Source organism: Acinonyx jubatus, chromosome B1 (genome assembly GCF_027475565.1).
Source record: "Acinonyx jubatus isolate Ajub_Pintada_27869175 chromosome B1, VMU_Ajub_asm_v1.0, whole genome shotgun sequence".
Classification (NCBI taxonomy): domain Eukaryota; kingdom Metazoa; phylum Chordata; class Mammalia; order Carnivora; family Felidae; genus Acinonyx; species Acinonyx jubatus.
This window is the reverse complement of record NC_069382.1, coordinates 169,553,201-169,569,035: the sequence shown is the minus strand read 5'-3', so window position 1 is coordinate 169,569,035 and position 15,835 is coordinate 169,553,201. Positions and strand designations below refer to the sequence as shown.

The 15,835-nt window shown below is 43.9% G+C and overlaps 1 protein-coding gene across 3 annotated transcripts in view; it reads left to right on the top strand.

The window, feature by feature from the left end:
• Positions 1-7,947: 7,947 nt before the first annotated feature.
• The window catches only part of FAM114A1 (family with sequence similarity 114 member A1), a 69,002-nt gene continuing 61,114 nt past the window's right edge, over positions 7,948-15,835 (top strand). For 2 of the 3 annotated variants that reach the window (XM_027055403.2, XM_027055381.2), the window contains exon 1: positions 7,948-8,041. The gene's annotated coding sequence lies outside the window, so the exon portion shown is untranslated. Of the gene's footprint in view, positions 8,042-15,044; positions 15,122-15,835 lie in introns of those variants that run through there. The other variant, XM_027055395.2, reaches the window with a different exon arrangement.

Sequence of the window (15,835 nt, the reverse complement as noted above, 5' to 3'; positions counted from 1 at the left end):
GATTTGGTCACATTGCACAATGACTTAACAAACCCTCACTAGGACATTTCATAATGCTGCTATTCGGAGCTGTTATAATTCTGAGAAACATCTTTAAGGACATGACAAAACCCACAGAAGTCAGGTAACATGGAAGACAGGACGGCAGAGGAACAGATCATACTGGGCTGAACTCACAATGCCAAATACTAGCTTTGTGGTCTTGGGCAAATTACTTAACCTCACAAAGATTCCATTTATTTATCTAAAATGGGAGTACTTATGATTTTTAGGGAAGATAATGAATATAAAGTGGGTGGGACAGGGAACACAAGAGAAGTTACAATACTAAGGAGCTTTGGAATTCTATATAAGCCTTACATTTTTCCTTGTTGAGATGAAAAGACTTCAGGATATACTAATAAGTGAAGAAAAGCAAGGTGCAGAAGTGTATGGAGAGTGTGCTATCATTTTCATAAAATCTGGTCTATTTACTTAGGTTATCTCCTTGCCAGGCATTGTTCTGAGTGCTTTACAAATATTACCTCACTTAACCCTCATAAAGATGCTGTAAGTACTATCATTATCCTCACTTAAACTGGGGGAGGAGCAATCAGGTAACTGTCCAATCAACGTTGTGCGTGCTGGTCACCGGTGGGGCTGGGGTTTGAATCCACACGTAGTCTAGCACCAGCATCTGTGTGCTTCAGCACTACCCCAGGCTGCCGTCCACCTATCCTTAAGAGACACACAGAGGAGGGAAGGAGAGAGAGAGGAGCAGGCTAGAAAATGGGCAGAGATTGGAGTTTTGCATCAGAAACCAGTAGCCCTGTCAACACCTTGATTTTGGACTTCTGGCCTCCAGAACTGTGAGAGAATGAATCTCTGTTTTAAGCCACACAATTTTATGGGAAATTGTTATGATAGCCACAGGAAACTAATACAAGAATCTACATACCTATGCTGATATATGCATAAAAATATTTTTTTTTCTGAGAGGATAATTAAGAAATTGTTACCTTTGAGCAGAAGAACCAACAGAGAGCTTTATATTCACCATTTTATGCTCTTTTGTCCCTTTTGAATTTTTTATTACTATTTGCATGCATTAGTTTTATTTATTTTTTCTTTCAGCGTTTATTTATTTTTGGGACAGAGAGAGACAGAGCATGAACGGGGGAGGGACAGAGAGAGAGGGAGACACAGAATCGGAAACAGGCTCCAGGCTCCGAGCCATCAGCCCAGAGCCCGACGCGGGGCTCGAACTCAAGGACCGCGAGATCGTGACCTGGCTGAAGTCGGACGCTTAACCGACTGCGCCACCCAGGCGCCCCTAGTTTTATTTTTTAAAAACAAAAGTGTCATAGTGGGATAGGTAAAATAACAGTCTAAAAATGGCAAATATACTATCCCAATAGAGAAGCAAAACGTTATTTTGATGATTTTTACTTTTTAAAACACTGGCCTTCCTTTCCCTGGAAAAGTCAATCAACAATTACTTTTGTTTACCAACAGCTTAAAATTTTTTTTAATGCTTATTTTTGAGAGAGAGAGAGCACGCACATGCGCGCGGGTGCACGCACACATGAGCTGGGGAGGGGCACACAGAGAGGGGGACAGATGATCTAAAGTGGGCTCTGTGCTGACAGCAGATAGCCACATGCAGGGCTTGAACTCACGAACCATGAGGTCATGACCTGAGCTAAGTCAGACGCTTAACCGACTGAGCCACCCAGGCACCCCATCAACAGCTTTAAAAACAGGTTATATTAAAATTATATCATAAAATATACAAACCATTAAAAATAAAATTGATAACTTAAAATTGGTATTAAAATCCAAAAATGCTGGGTCACCTGGGTGGCTCAGTCGGTTAAGCGTCCAACTTCGGCTCAGGTCACGATCTTGCGGTCCGTGAGTTCGCCCAGTGTCGGGCTCTGGGCTGATGGCTCAGAACCTGGAGGCTGCTTCTGATTCTGTGTCGCCCTCTATCTCTGCCCCTCCCCTGTTCATGCTCTGTCTCTCTCTGTCTCAAAAATAAATAAACTTTTTAAAAAAATCCACATATGCTGAATTAAAAAAAAAAAAGACAAGTCACAGTCTAGGAAAATTATTTGCAACACATGTAACCACAAAAGTATTAATATCCAAAATATATTAGGAATTCTTACAAACCAATAGGAAAATGAGTAATAAGCCCAATGGTGGGAAATTAGCGAAGATATAAACAGATGGATAACAGAAAAGTAAAAAGAAATAGATTCAACATATAGTAAGGAATGAATCCTTATTAGAATATGGGAAAATACAAAACAAGACAATGAGGAGACACCATTGTACACACCTGGGATGGACAAAAATTAAAACATCTAATACCAAATGTTGGTCAGATCATGAGGAAACGGGAACTCTCATACATGTTCAGAGATTCTGACTTAAGTGGTCTGGGATGGCACCAGGCATCAGTATTATTTTAAAAGCTCTCCAGGTGATCCAGTTCAGAAGGATCAGGGCACTTAGATGTAAATGTCATTCTAAACACATCGCGCTCTAGTGGCCCCTGTTTTCGTCAACTGCACCCTTCACACCTCAGGCCTGGAAATGATGTAGGTGTCCTTGACTCTCACTGCTACCTCCAGATCAGTCTTTGAAACCTACCCCTCCTGGTTGCAATTACCCACAGAGTCCCATCAATTCCTTCATTCACTGAGTATTTCAGCAATGCTCACCATCCAAGTACAATACCACCCCTGCCATAATTCCAGTAATTCCAATAACTATGTAGAGATACTTTCATTCCACACACCCCCACTTCTTAGTTCTTTGATATTCTCTCTGCTAATGATCTTATACTGCAACCCACCTCAGCCATTCATTCCCTCATTATACCCTAAATATTATTATTGCCAATGGCTGTACCCTCTCCATAATCTCACTTGCCAGCATCCCGCTCTCCAGCTACAGCCTCCCTCTGCTCTCTCCCTCTGCTGCCAACAAGTCCTCAGCCCCGCTGCATTGGACTGAAAGCTCATGATCCATCCTTTTAATCATCCCTCTACATTTACGCTCAGCTACCTTATTCCACTCTCCTCTACCCAGGTTAAATCCAACTCACCACTGGACTACACAGAGCCTGAGCAGCTCAATGCAGTTGGAGAAAATACCCACGCTGACTGTTTTACTCGAAATTCATGACTGGGTCCCAACCTCAAGAGGGAGCAGCAATCCTACTACCCTATCTACCCCCCCCCTCTTTCCCAAGCCTGTTCACGCTCCCCTATCTTATACCTCCTTTCCTCTCTTATGCTGCCAACACCCCCTTCCTTCCTCTCTCTCAGCTGATGATGCTTCATTTTTCATGCAGAAAAGCAAAGCAAGCAGAAGAGCATTTCCACATCCTCCCCCAAGACTCTACTAGCCTACTTGTATGTGTCTACCTGTTGTACGTGTCTTCCTTTGTTCACCTGAATGAACTCAGTCAAGAGCTTCCTCCCCATTGAGCATTGACTTCCATCCCTGCTTGTCCACTCAAGGACATCACTCTCTTACTCTTGCAAGGATCTTTTCTCTACTACATCATCATTTTTTTTGCTCTAATATATGGTTCTAATTAGCATATAATGCTACAACTTCTCTCATATTTGAACCCTCAGTCTCTTCATCTTTGCTCCCCTTTCCACCAGAACTCCTTGAAAGAGTTGTTGTACTCACTGTCTCTAAAGTCTCCTTCCAGTCTCTCAAACCTACTCCAATCAGGTTTCAGTGATTTCTCTATCACTCCAGAGAAATCATTCTCGTTAAGGTCACCAATGACGTCCACATTGCCAAATCCAATTTTCAGTTGGACTGACCAATTCTCAGTTTTCATCAGATCTATTGGCAGTATTTAACACAGTTAAAAGATCTTGAAAAGTTTTCTTACTTAGCTTCTGGGACCCCATACTCCCCTCCTCCATTGCCATTCCCATACACCTCCCTCCCAACTTCTTGCTAAATCACTGCATTCCTTCCCAGTCTCCTTCTGGGTTCTCCTTATCTCTCCGACTTGGCACAGCTAAGACTCAGTCCTGGGCCTCTTCTCTTCTGCAACTCTGTGCATTCTCATCCTGGTTCATAGCTTCAAAACTATTGATTTACTGATGACTCCCCAGTTACTATCTCCAGCCCCGACTTCTCCCCTGAACTCCAGATTCTTACACCCAACTGCCTGCTAAACATTTGCTAAACTTTTCTTGTTGCAAATCAAGTGCTTGAATCTTCACTACCTCAAACCTCAAACCTGTCCCTTTTGCATCCTTCCTGACCTCAATAAGTGATACTTCTGTTCTTGCAGTCATTCAGGTCAAAACCGTTGGACTAATGTATGACTTTTTTCTTTTCCTCCAAGTCTACATCCAATCCTTGAGCAAATTTGGCTGGGCTTTTCTTTGAAACATCTCCATAAGCAAAACACCCCTCGTGCCCTCCACCGTTCCAAAGTGGCCAAAACCATAGTCATCTCTCACACAGATAACTGTAATGACTTCCTAACTGGTCTGTCTGCTTCTGCCCTTCCTGCTACCGACCAACCTTCACCCTATCCCAACCCAATTACAATCAGACACTAGAATCACGGCACACTCCTACTCAAAATCTGTAAGGGTTCTCATTTCACTCAAAGTATAAGCCAAAATCCCTATTATGGTTTGCAAGGCACTGCCTTATCTGCCTTATCTGCCTCATCTTTTAGACTTCACTATCTCGATGGCCTCATTCCTTCCACTCTGCCCCATCCTCCCTCTGCTCCAGCCACACTGGCCACATTACCATTCTCTGAGTGCACCAAGCATGTCCCCACACTGCTCTTGCAGTCCTCTCTGCCTGAAACTGTCCCCACATATCACCATTGTTCACTCCTTTACTTCCTTAAAATCAACACTGAAATGTCACTTTATTGTCAAGACCTTCCCTGACCACGGTTACTCCCACCCATGATATTCTAGACCTATGGACACTATACATTGCTTTATGTCACCACCTGATATGTTACCTAGTTAGAGTCTATCTCCTTTTCGACAGAATGCAAGTTCTAGAGCAGCTAGAGCAGATCTAGGCACATACTCAAAAAAAGTTGGGTTTAATGAATGGTTGTGATGTAGGCAGGCTGGGGCCATGGATCCAGAGGGGGTCCCACAGGACCAGCCAAGAGGGTCCTTGGCTACACACTGGATAGAAATAGCCAGGATGGAGTGAGAGCAGAGTTTGTTGATGATACAGAGACAGTGCACATACAGATAGAGCATCTGGAAGACTCAGAAAGGAAAAGGAAAGAGAGTCTCTTCTTTGTTCCCGGTCTGAAGTTTTTATTGAGGACTGTGGTCTGGTGTATGTGTCCTCTCAGGCATCCAAGAACTGGTTACAAGAAAGACAAGTGTCCAGGTATCCTCCATAACTCACTTATTCCTTGGAGCCAAAGGGTCTTGGCATTGAGATGCCTAGCACCAATGGTCTGGAATAGGCACATGATGGGTTTATCCGATCATTCTCTCCCAGTCCTTTCTTCGATGTTATCTATTATGTTGGAAGACTAAAGAAATCATTAACTCCTTGTCCCTTACAAGGAGGGCATGCATTATTTGTACTATGAGGAACATGTATGAGTGCAGGTACTAGCAAGAATAGAAGCAAGAAAAAAAGCAAGAAGGAGATTTTTATGGAGTCCTTCAGCTTCCCTCAGTTGAACCAACTTGGAGGACAATTTCAAGTATCTAAAAAAGGTGACCTGGCTATTCCATTTCTAGCCTGCAATATAAGACAATATACACAAAGGAGGCCATTGCAGCACTATGTGTAATAGTGAAACATGAAATACACTAAATGTCCATCAATTGGGGAATTGATAAGTTGTGGATAATCGTACAATGGAATCCTATAAAGACTTTAAAATGAATGTACTAGATCTACAATCTATGAACATAAATGATTCTCAAAAATAAAATGGCACATAGGATGTTATTTATACAATTTTAAAACATTGAGGGGTGCCTGGGTGGCTCAGTTGGTTGAGCATCTGACTTCAGCTCAGGTCATGATCTCGTGGTCAGTGAGTTCCAGCCCCACATGGGGCTCTGTGCTGACAGCTCAGAGCCTGGAGCCTGCTTCGGATTCTGTGTCTCCCTCTCTCTGCCCTTCCCCTGTTCGTGCTTTGTCTCTCTCTCAAAAATAAAATAAAAACATTTAAAATTTTTGAAAAATATAGTATTTGTGGATAAAGAGATGTGCAGTGTAGACATATGGGTGGGGAGGATACACAACAGCTGGAGGATAGTGGTGACCTCCAGGGAAGGTGAAGAATGGAAGGGAGTAGACTTCAAACATATCTGTAACATTTTTTTTTTCTTTTAAAAGAATGTTCTAGGGGTACCTGGGTGGCTCAGGCCATTAAGGGTCCAACTCTTGGTTTTGGCTCAGGTCATGATCTCACGGTTGGTGAGTTTGAGTCCTGCATTAGGGTCTGTGCTGATATCGTAGAACCTGCTTGGGATTCTCCCTCTCCCTATCACTGCCTCTCTCTCTAAAGAAATAAATAAATACACTTAAAAAATAAATAAATAAATAAAAGAAGGTTCTAAAATAAATATGACAAAAAAGAAAAGTTATTCAATCTTCATATTGTCATAATATTATCTACTTTTTTCTTATACAAACATTTGTCCTATTATTCTCTGCTTTCCAATATGTCTTAAAGAGTATTTTATTCTTTAATACTCCCAAATATTTTTAATGAATAAAAAAATTTTAAGTTGCAAAAAATAACAACTTTTGAAATAAATCCTGGTGGGCTTAGAAGCAGCAGCATGTCAGTAAAAGAGCATAATTTGCAGTCAGCAACAAAACCTGTTGCTGGAGTTACTTGCCCCGTATTCTGTTATCGGAAAGGTGTGGTTTGGGTCAAAGGTGAAAAGGAAACCAGCCGTGAAGAGGGAATGTTTGATCGCGCGGCTACCGTTCAGCGCAGCAGGGAGGGCAGGTGTGGCAAAGGTGCTTGCTGTCCTTAGGCTCAGAAGTCACAAGCATGGTGTTTGCGTCCATGGTTCACCGAAACACGCCTGTCACACCTCTCAAACAAAATCTGCTAACACTCACAATTGCAGAACTCAGAACGAATCACTGTTTTTAAAACTGCATTGTCCCTAACTTATATAAAATATATGTGCACGTATATATATTTACAAGAAAAGGTTTATACCATACATGACACGTTTGTAAACTTCCCCTGCCCTACACTTAATATTCGGCTATGGCCTGCCTTCTTTGCTGTCAACAAATCGGATGTAGAGTTATAATTTTTAATGGCTACAACATATCTGATTGTTTGGAGATGCTATGGTTTACTTCACCAATCCTTTATTGTGGGACAGATTATGACCGGGTTTTCTCGGGCACAAACAACTGCAATAAACATCCTTGCACATACATACTCGCACATTGGCTTAAGACAAATTTCGCAGACGTGGAACTCCTGGGCCAAAGCTACTGCTTTTGAATTCTGATCCCCATTTCCAAACTGGCCTTCTAGAAAGTGTTTTTTGCTTAGTTGGCCGATTTTAAATCAAATTACGCTCCCACAAACAAGGAAAGGGAAAGCTGTTTAACGCACAATCGAGGCATCAAAAACTGGCCGAACTTGAGCGATCCCTTCCCGGGGAAACTGTCCGCAGGGTTTTCCAGCACTTTTAAAGGTAGGAAATGGATGCGGAGAACCCCAAGACCTGCCCAGGGTGGGGGTGGGCGTCCCTCCGGCTCTTCCTGCGGGCACAGAGCTGGAAAAGCCTAGTTACCCCGCGAGGATCCCGGCCCGGCGGAAGAAGGTGCCCGGGAGCCTCGGCTGCGCTCGGGCGCTGGGGCGGGGCGCCCGCGGGGGCGGGGCTCCGCTTGGGCCGGCCGCGGGGCGGGGCAGCTCGGCCGGCCGCCCCCTTGTCCCCCCTCCCGGCCCGCCCTCCGGCCGCGTCCCCGCCGGCCCTGCCGACGTGGCGGGGCGGGACCCGCCCGGCGCTCCCGCGCGCACTCGGCCGCCGGAGCGGTAAGAGCCCCGGGCACCCTCTCCCCTTCCCCTTCCCCGGGAGGGCGGGGGAGTGCGAGGACAGCCGCATCTGGGTGTTAGGGAGACCCTGCCGTCTCTCCTTGTCCTGGTCCCCAAATTCTGCCCTCCGCTTTAGTGGGAAGCCATCGACAGGGACTTGGCACCGCGCGCGGGACCCGGGAGGACCGGACTTGGGGGGTGAAGGTCTGGGGAGGCGCGGGAGGCGCGGCCGAGGGCCCTGTGTGGGTGCGGGCGTGTGAGTGTGTGTGTGTGAGTGTGTGTCGCTCCGGGTCCACGCTCATGCACACACCCACACGCCCGCACTCGGGGTCTGCCCCCTCGGCCGGCCTGAACCTCCGCGGAGACTGCCTTGTGTTCTCAAAGTATCCGGTCGCGGCACCAAGCAAGTCTGAAAAAGTTTCTCCAGTGCCCCAGGTCCGAGTCAGAGGAGGCTGCAGGATCACTGCCGCCAGGGGCACAGAGGGAGCAGCTCCCCATAAGGCAAAGTCCTCCATCCCGGGGTTCGCCTGTCCTTGGCCCCGGAAAACCGAGCTCTGGCCTTGACCTCCCAGCCAACTTCAGCATCTCTCTTCCTTCAGCTTCACACGCTCTTCCACCCCAGCCAACACCCTAAGCTAGTGCTACCTGGATTCACATCCCCCAGGCGGAGCCTACCCCCTGTCCCCCGCCCCTCCCCAGCCCCCCACGCGCTCACTCACTGATCTTCCACCATGGAATCTGGTGAGTATTTCCAGCCATCTCAGATCTGGCACCTGAACTTCACCGTCCTTTCCTAGAGTAGGAAGGCATCTCTGTCTGGGCTAAAAGCAGTATCTGTGCCCCATTCATCCCATCAATTCCCATCCTGAGAATTAGAGTTACAAGCAGGTGGCTTCTAAAATCAGTCTCTCTTGAACTCCAATTTGAGATAACTAAGGAGACAGCCTGTCTGTTCAGAGGCCTCTTTCTGTCCTCTTTTCCTCCTAGTGCCCCTTTCTGACCTCACCCATATTCATTCCCAGTTCTCTCTGTCCTTTCCTCCCTCAGAACCTGAGCTCAGGAAAGAATCTGCTAACTGCTTACTTACATTGTAAGCTTTGAGCGAAGGAATGAAACTTCCAGGGTGGTATTTGAAGCACAAGAGAGCCAGTGCAGAAGGAATTTGAGGGTGAATGGGGGCCTTCTAGAAAATCAGAGATTCAGTTCATATAGGTAGCCCTTTATTTAGAAGTCCAGCATATATCAAATATTCTTCCTTAATCAATATCAAACAATATATTTCAATTCCGTAAACATCTGAGGGTTAGAAACCAAGCTAAGTGCTTGCTGGTCACAGTCCTGGAGGAGGAAATGACACAGAAACAAATACTCCTTATAAATGCCATAGAAGTTAGTGCAAAGTATCACTGTCTCTCTCACACACACACACACACATACAGCATGGAAGAGGGAGCAATTAGTTTTTTGGAAAGAATGGGGCAAATTAAGGAAAATTTCAGGGTAAGAAATACACTAGACATGGAGAGACAGATAGGAGTTTGCAAAGCAGTTGAAGGTAGGGCAGCCGAAGCAGAGGAACCAGGTAGGCAAAGGCAAGGATGTGGGAATGCTTACAGGCTTGTTGGTAATGATGGGAAGTCTGGTGAGGCGAGTGAAGGGTGCATTAAGAGTTACAACAGGTAGAGAGATGGGAGCTGAATTATGAAGGCTCACAGATGTCATGCAAAGGTGTTTAAACCTAGTGGTTTTTAAGCGAGAGCAAATAGGTCCCATCTGTGTTTCAGAAAAATACGTAGGAGACAGGTGGAGGCGAGACCAGAGGACAAAGAGGCTGGGGCTCGGGCCCACCACTTGTTAAGCTTCATAGGTGGAGAACTCTTATAAGCTAATTAACCTCTCATCCAGAGGTTTTTTGTTCCTGCTCCTTCACTGACCAGCCCCTTTAAAAAAATTTTTTTAACTTTTTTTTTTTTTAATTTTTTGAGAGAGAAAGACAGAGGGTGAGCAGGGGAAGGGCAGAGAGAGAAGGAGACACAGAATCCAAAGCAAGCTCCAGGCTCTCAACTGTCAGCACAGAGCCCAATGCGGGGCTCGAAATCACGAACTGTGAGATCATGACCTGAGCCGAAGTCGGGTGCTTAACTGACTGAGCCACCCAGGCACCCCAGCCCCTTTATAAAATTGGGGGCAGTGATTTTACAGTCTATCCTGTTACCAAACTCGTATCTTGCCAAATGAGACCATTTAAAAAAATCTATCCCCTGCACTACTATTTCATAAAATGAAAGACATTTTAATACCAAGGAAAGCATGCAGGCTAAACTTGCAAGATGAAGGCAGTCCTTTAATTTAATAAATTTAGATTGACAAAAAAACTTGCTATCTTGTCCTCATTTTTCTCTATCATCAGGAACTGGTCCCAGTCCTGCAGTTTTTCGTGTTCGGGAACCAAGTATCCAGGTCATTTTGTCCAGTTTGTCTAAGAGCAGGAAGTGAGGAAGCCCACCGAGAGTGCGTTGCGTACCCACAAAGAGAGGGTGGGGCCATCTTTCCACCTCAGAATACTGTCTCTCCCCCCACTATTCCTCCATGCTGCCTCCTAGCCCAGCCACACATTCATCCTGATTATCTAGAATTCCTTCCTGATACTGGGCATTTGCACATACTCTGATCCTATCATGCCTGAGTAACCATAGCAAAACCATTTTCAAGGTTCTCCCTTGCACAAGGTCAGTCTAATTCGGGCACATCGTTACCTTATTGGATGTGCCGTTTTTTGTCATCTCTTACCCATTTCATGTTAGCTGAAGTGGTTTCCTGGACCTTCATTGACCAGGAATAAAATGAAAACAGATTATTCATTTTCTGAAGGGTAGTAGTCATGGCTTCCGCTTTAAACTTATTTTTGGAGCCTATGATGTTGCTGCTCCAATACCTAGCATAGTTCTGGGAGCGTTTTAGGTGATGAATGAATTTACTCATGAAAAACTAACTTATTCCCAGCCCACAAAGCCTCCTTTATATGCCACTCTTCCTCTCCTTGAAGTGTTCTAAAGAAGCCTCCTTGTTTCTCTGGGTTCAGTTTCGCTAGCATCAAAGCCACAAGACATGGCTGCAGTGATCAATGTTCCAAACCATAAATCAGGAGAGATTTATAAGTCTGATTGCTTCTGGGGCCCCCCAGGCCGACATGGGGACTGTCCTAGGAAACACAGTGTGTATCACAGCTGCGGTCCTGGTGCACTCTGACAGTCACTGTGCAGACACAGCTTTCTATTTAAAACACAACAGTTTCTAATGGCCTCAGATAAGAGGGCACAGTGTTAAAACTGATTTCATCTCTCCTATCATAACACCCAGAGTAGACAAAGATCTATCAGAACAAACAAATGAAAACAAGTTTTGGTTTTGGTTTAGAGAAAATACAGACCTGTAACAGGCAGAAGTCAATATAGATTAACGATACATACAATTAGAAGTTAAAGGGCGCCTGGGTGGCTCAGTCAGTTAAGCATCTGACTCTTGATTTCAGCTTGGATCATGATCTCTCGGTTCATAAGTTTGAGCCCTGCATTGGCTCTGCGCTCAGAGTGGGGAGCCTGCTTGGGATTCTCTTTCTTCCTCTCTGCCCCTCCCCTGCTTACACATGCTCGCTCACTCACTCTCTCTCTCTCTCTCTCTCTCTCTCTCTCTCTCTCTGTCTCAAAATAAATAAACATTAAAAAAAGAAGTTAAAGTAGGGTAAATATTATGGTGACCATTTTGACTCTCTAAACGGATGTAAAAATACAGTCTTTCTGAAACTTGTAAGTTGTCCATTAATATTTTAACCAGTATGGGTTCAATACCTTATAGCTAATTTGGGGCATTTCTGAAGGAATGGCTTCCTGTAGCTGGTGGAATGCAGAGCAGCTCCAGGGAAGAGAGGTTTCTGTCTGCAGTTTTTCTACAATTGACCTAAGGCAATTTGGCCATCAGCTTGTTCTGAGAAGCTTGATGAAGTCCAAGCTCTCTGACCTTTAAGGCCTCTGGCATGGACTGCTCTACAGGCAGGACTCGGCTAACCCAGTCAGGTTTTGGGGTTCTCCCGAAAAGCATAACTAGAAGATCTCTGTCTCAAAGACCACTAAACTGCTGAACCCAATAGACTCTTATGCCCTGGTAATAGAAGGGTGGATTGCACCTGTATGTTATTATTTGCCAATCCACATATCTCAGGCATCTTCTGTTTCACGGGTGAAAAATGGCTTCTAATATCCCTGTGCTAATTAGCACATCCTGGGGTTCTGATTAAAGGGGATGATGGTTAAACCGTCTCTAGAAGTGGACACCCAATTACAGATTTTGAATGCTAACTAAAGTCTTCTGGAGAGGACATTCCTGAATAGGGCACTTGGGTGTTAACCAGCCACCCCTAGGCTGTAAATTGCAGCAAACCTGCATACATGTCACACGATATATGCAGAAGTATTTTAGAGTACGTTACGAACAGCACTGCAACACATTTAGGGCAAAGCAGAATCAACAACAACAACAAAACAACGCTTTTTTATTTGCCCATGAACGTTTATTATAGCCAGGTTTATCCTTACGTCCCTGTGTATAGAAAAGTGAAATAGTTTGGAGTGCCTTAATAATCCAGATTAATAATAAGGATTTTCAAATTACCTTACAAAGAAATGAAAATATCAGACAGTGTCTATGGCCAGCTATTGATGAATAAAAAATGGGAACAAAAGTGATGTTGAAGCATCATTTATTCACAGGGCCATTCTCCTAATGCCCCTAGGACCCAGGCAAGGATAGGACAAATTAAAACAAAAATTTCTAGATCATGGAAACCAAGCAATGTTCTAGACCATGGGTCAGCAAACATTTTTGTAAAAGGCCAGATAGTAAATATTTTAGGCTTTGCGACTTTATGGGCCATATGGTCTCAGCTACTCAACTCAGCTGTTGTAGTGCTAGAGAAGCCACAGACAGTACGTAAACAAATGAACATATCTGTGTCCCCATAAAATTTGATTTACCGGAACAGGCGGAGGGCACAATCTGGCCAGCAGGCTATAGTTTGCCAACCCCCAGCCCTAACCCAGTCCTGCCTCTGAGATTTTCAGGAAGATTTTATTTGTTTACAAAAGGACAGCAGCTTTTCAAGTACCATCACTCAGTTCTGCCTTCCTCCCACGAGCCACAGCAACTGCCTTTTCTGGGCAGTGGCCTTGTTTCATTCTTTACTATTTCAACTAGGCATTGGCCTAGTCATTGACACACTATCTCCAACCTTAATATCCTAAACTTTATATACCAGCTAAAGGGAAGTATGCTTTTTTTTTCTTTTTTTTTTTTTTTTTGCTATTCCCACCTATAGACTTGTTTATAGGAGTGTTATTACTGAATCCAAGGATTTTTATTTAAAAGGAGACCTTCTAGGGGCATCTGGGTGGCTCAGTTGGTTAAGTGTCTGATTCTTGATTTTGGCTCAGATCATGATCTCGTGGTTCGTGGGTTCCAGCCCGGTGGTGAAGCTCCATGTTGGTGGTGCAGAGCCTGCTTGGGATTCTGTCTCTCTCTTTGCCTCTCACTTGCTTGCACTGTTTCTAAAAATAAATAAATAAACTTTAGAAAAATAAAAGAAAACATTCTAACTTAGTTAACCTGGAGGTTAAGGAACAAAAGAAAGACGATATGGATCATTTGGAACCATTAGCTGTAAGATAGCTCTTGAGTAGTAAATGGGGTAAAGGCATTTTCTGTTTGCTTTCATTTCAAATTACATTTAAAAAAACTTTAGGGGCGTGTGGGTGGCTCAGTCGGTTGAGCCTCCGACTTCGGCTCAGGTCATGATCTCATGAGTGAGTTCGAGCCCCGCGTCAGGCTCTGTGCGGAGCCTGGAGCCTGCTTTGGATTCTGTGTCTCCCTCTCTCTCTGCCATTAACCCATTCTCACTCTGTCTCTGTCTCTCTCAAAAATAAATAAACATTAAAAAAATTTTTTTTAAATAGTAATAAAAAATATAAATAAATAAAAAATTTTTAATTCCAATATTGTTAACCTCCAGAGTTATATTAGCTTCAGGTATACAATATAGTGATTCAACAATTCCATACATCACTGGTGCTCATCATGGCAAGTGCCCTCCTTAATCCCTATCACCTTTTTAACCCATCCCCCATCCACCTCCCTTCTAGTATCATCAGTTCTCTAGAGTCTGTTTCTTGGTTTGTCTCTCTCACTCTCTTTTTTTCTTTGCTTGTTTGGTTTGTTTCCTAAATTCCACATGTGAGTGAAATCATACAGTATTTGTCTTTATCTGACTGACTTATTTCGCTTAGCATCATACGCTGTAGCTCTATCCAGGTAGTTGTTGCAAGTGACAAGATGTCATTCTTTTTGGGGGGTTGAGTTATGTAAGTATATATATGCCACATCTTCTTTATCCATAAATCTACTGATGGACACTTGGACTGGTTTCTTGGTTTGGCTATTGTAAATAATGCTGCTATAAACCTAGGGGTACACCTTCAATCTAGTTATCGTACTACTGGGTATTTGCCCCCAAAATACAAAAACACAAATTCAAATTACATTTTAATCTCAAACCTCTGAAAATATTCATCAAACAACACACATGTTTGTTGAGCTTCCCACTAGGTTCAAACAACCATGTTAAGTGCTGCATAAAATCTGAAAACAAAACACGGGAGCTCCTTGTGTTCATAGAATTTACAATATACTGTGATAGGAAAACACTCAAGTGACTCTAAACCAAAGGCAAGTATAACTGTCCAAGGTGAGGTAGTTGCAAAGCACTCTGGCAGTTCAGAGAAAGAAAAATTCTATCCAGTTGGGAAGAACAAAGAATGGAGGCAGTACTTATCTTAACTGGGTCTTGAATGTGTTAAGACAACGTATTGAACCAACAGCCACATGAGGGTCTTTTGTGAATGTCAGGCATTGCATGGATACTTACATTGTCTTGGTCCAGGTTTTGGAAGGGAATGGTGGGAGATACACACAGTGGGAACAGAGTACAGAGGTGCTTGGATGCCAGCTGAAGCTTCTCACCTCCTCCCAATAGTAAGTGGGAAACCCCTAAGGATGTATGAACAGGAGGGTGAGGGATGGGGAAGCAAAAGGGAGAGTGACAGTAGAGATCTGAGTCCAATGTTGAAGCCATCAACATGAACCATAATGAGACCCTGATCTAGAGTGGTGGCAATGAATAGAAGTAAAAATAAAAGAAAAGGCATAAGTTCTGAATAAAGAGCCTCTAGGATTTGGGCACTGGGAGAGAAGAGGCTGGTGGCACTATAGTTGGGCTCTGACATGGTTCAAATCTCAAATATGTCACTGAAAGTGTGACTTCTGAGCCTCAGTTGCCTCGTCTGTAAAATAGAGCTCATAATATCTAACTCACAGGAGAGAATACATGTAAGGAGCCTAGACTTAATAGGCGCTCAATAATGATAGGTATCGATATTACATATTCTTGAGAGAGTGAAGGTTTAGTTAATGACAGCGCTGAGGTTTTAAGCCTAGGTTATTGGGAAAATCTAGGCACCATTAAAAGGAACACAAAAGTCAACAGGAAGAACTAGTATTAACAGTAAGACCACAGGTTTCCTTTTGGATGGGAACAGTTGTCCAGCTGGCCATTAGAACTACTTATCCAGAAGTAGATTTTTTTTTTATGAATATAATTTGTTGTCAAATTGGCTTCCATACAACACCCAGTGCTCATCCCAACAAGTGCCTTCTTCAGTGTCCATTACCCACTTTCCCCTCTCCCCT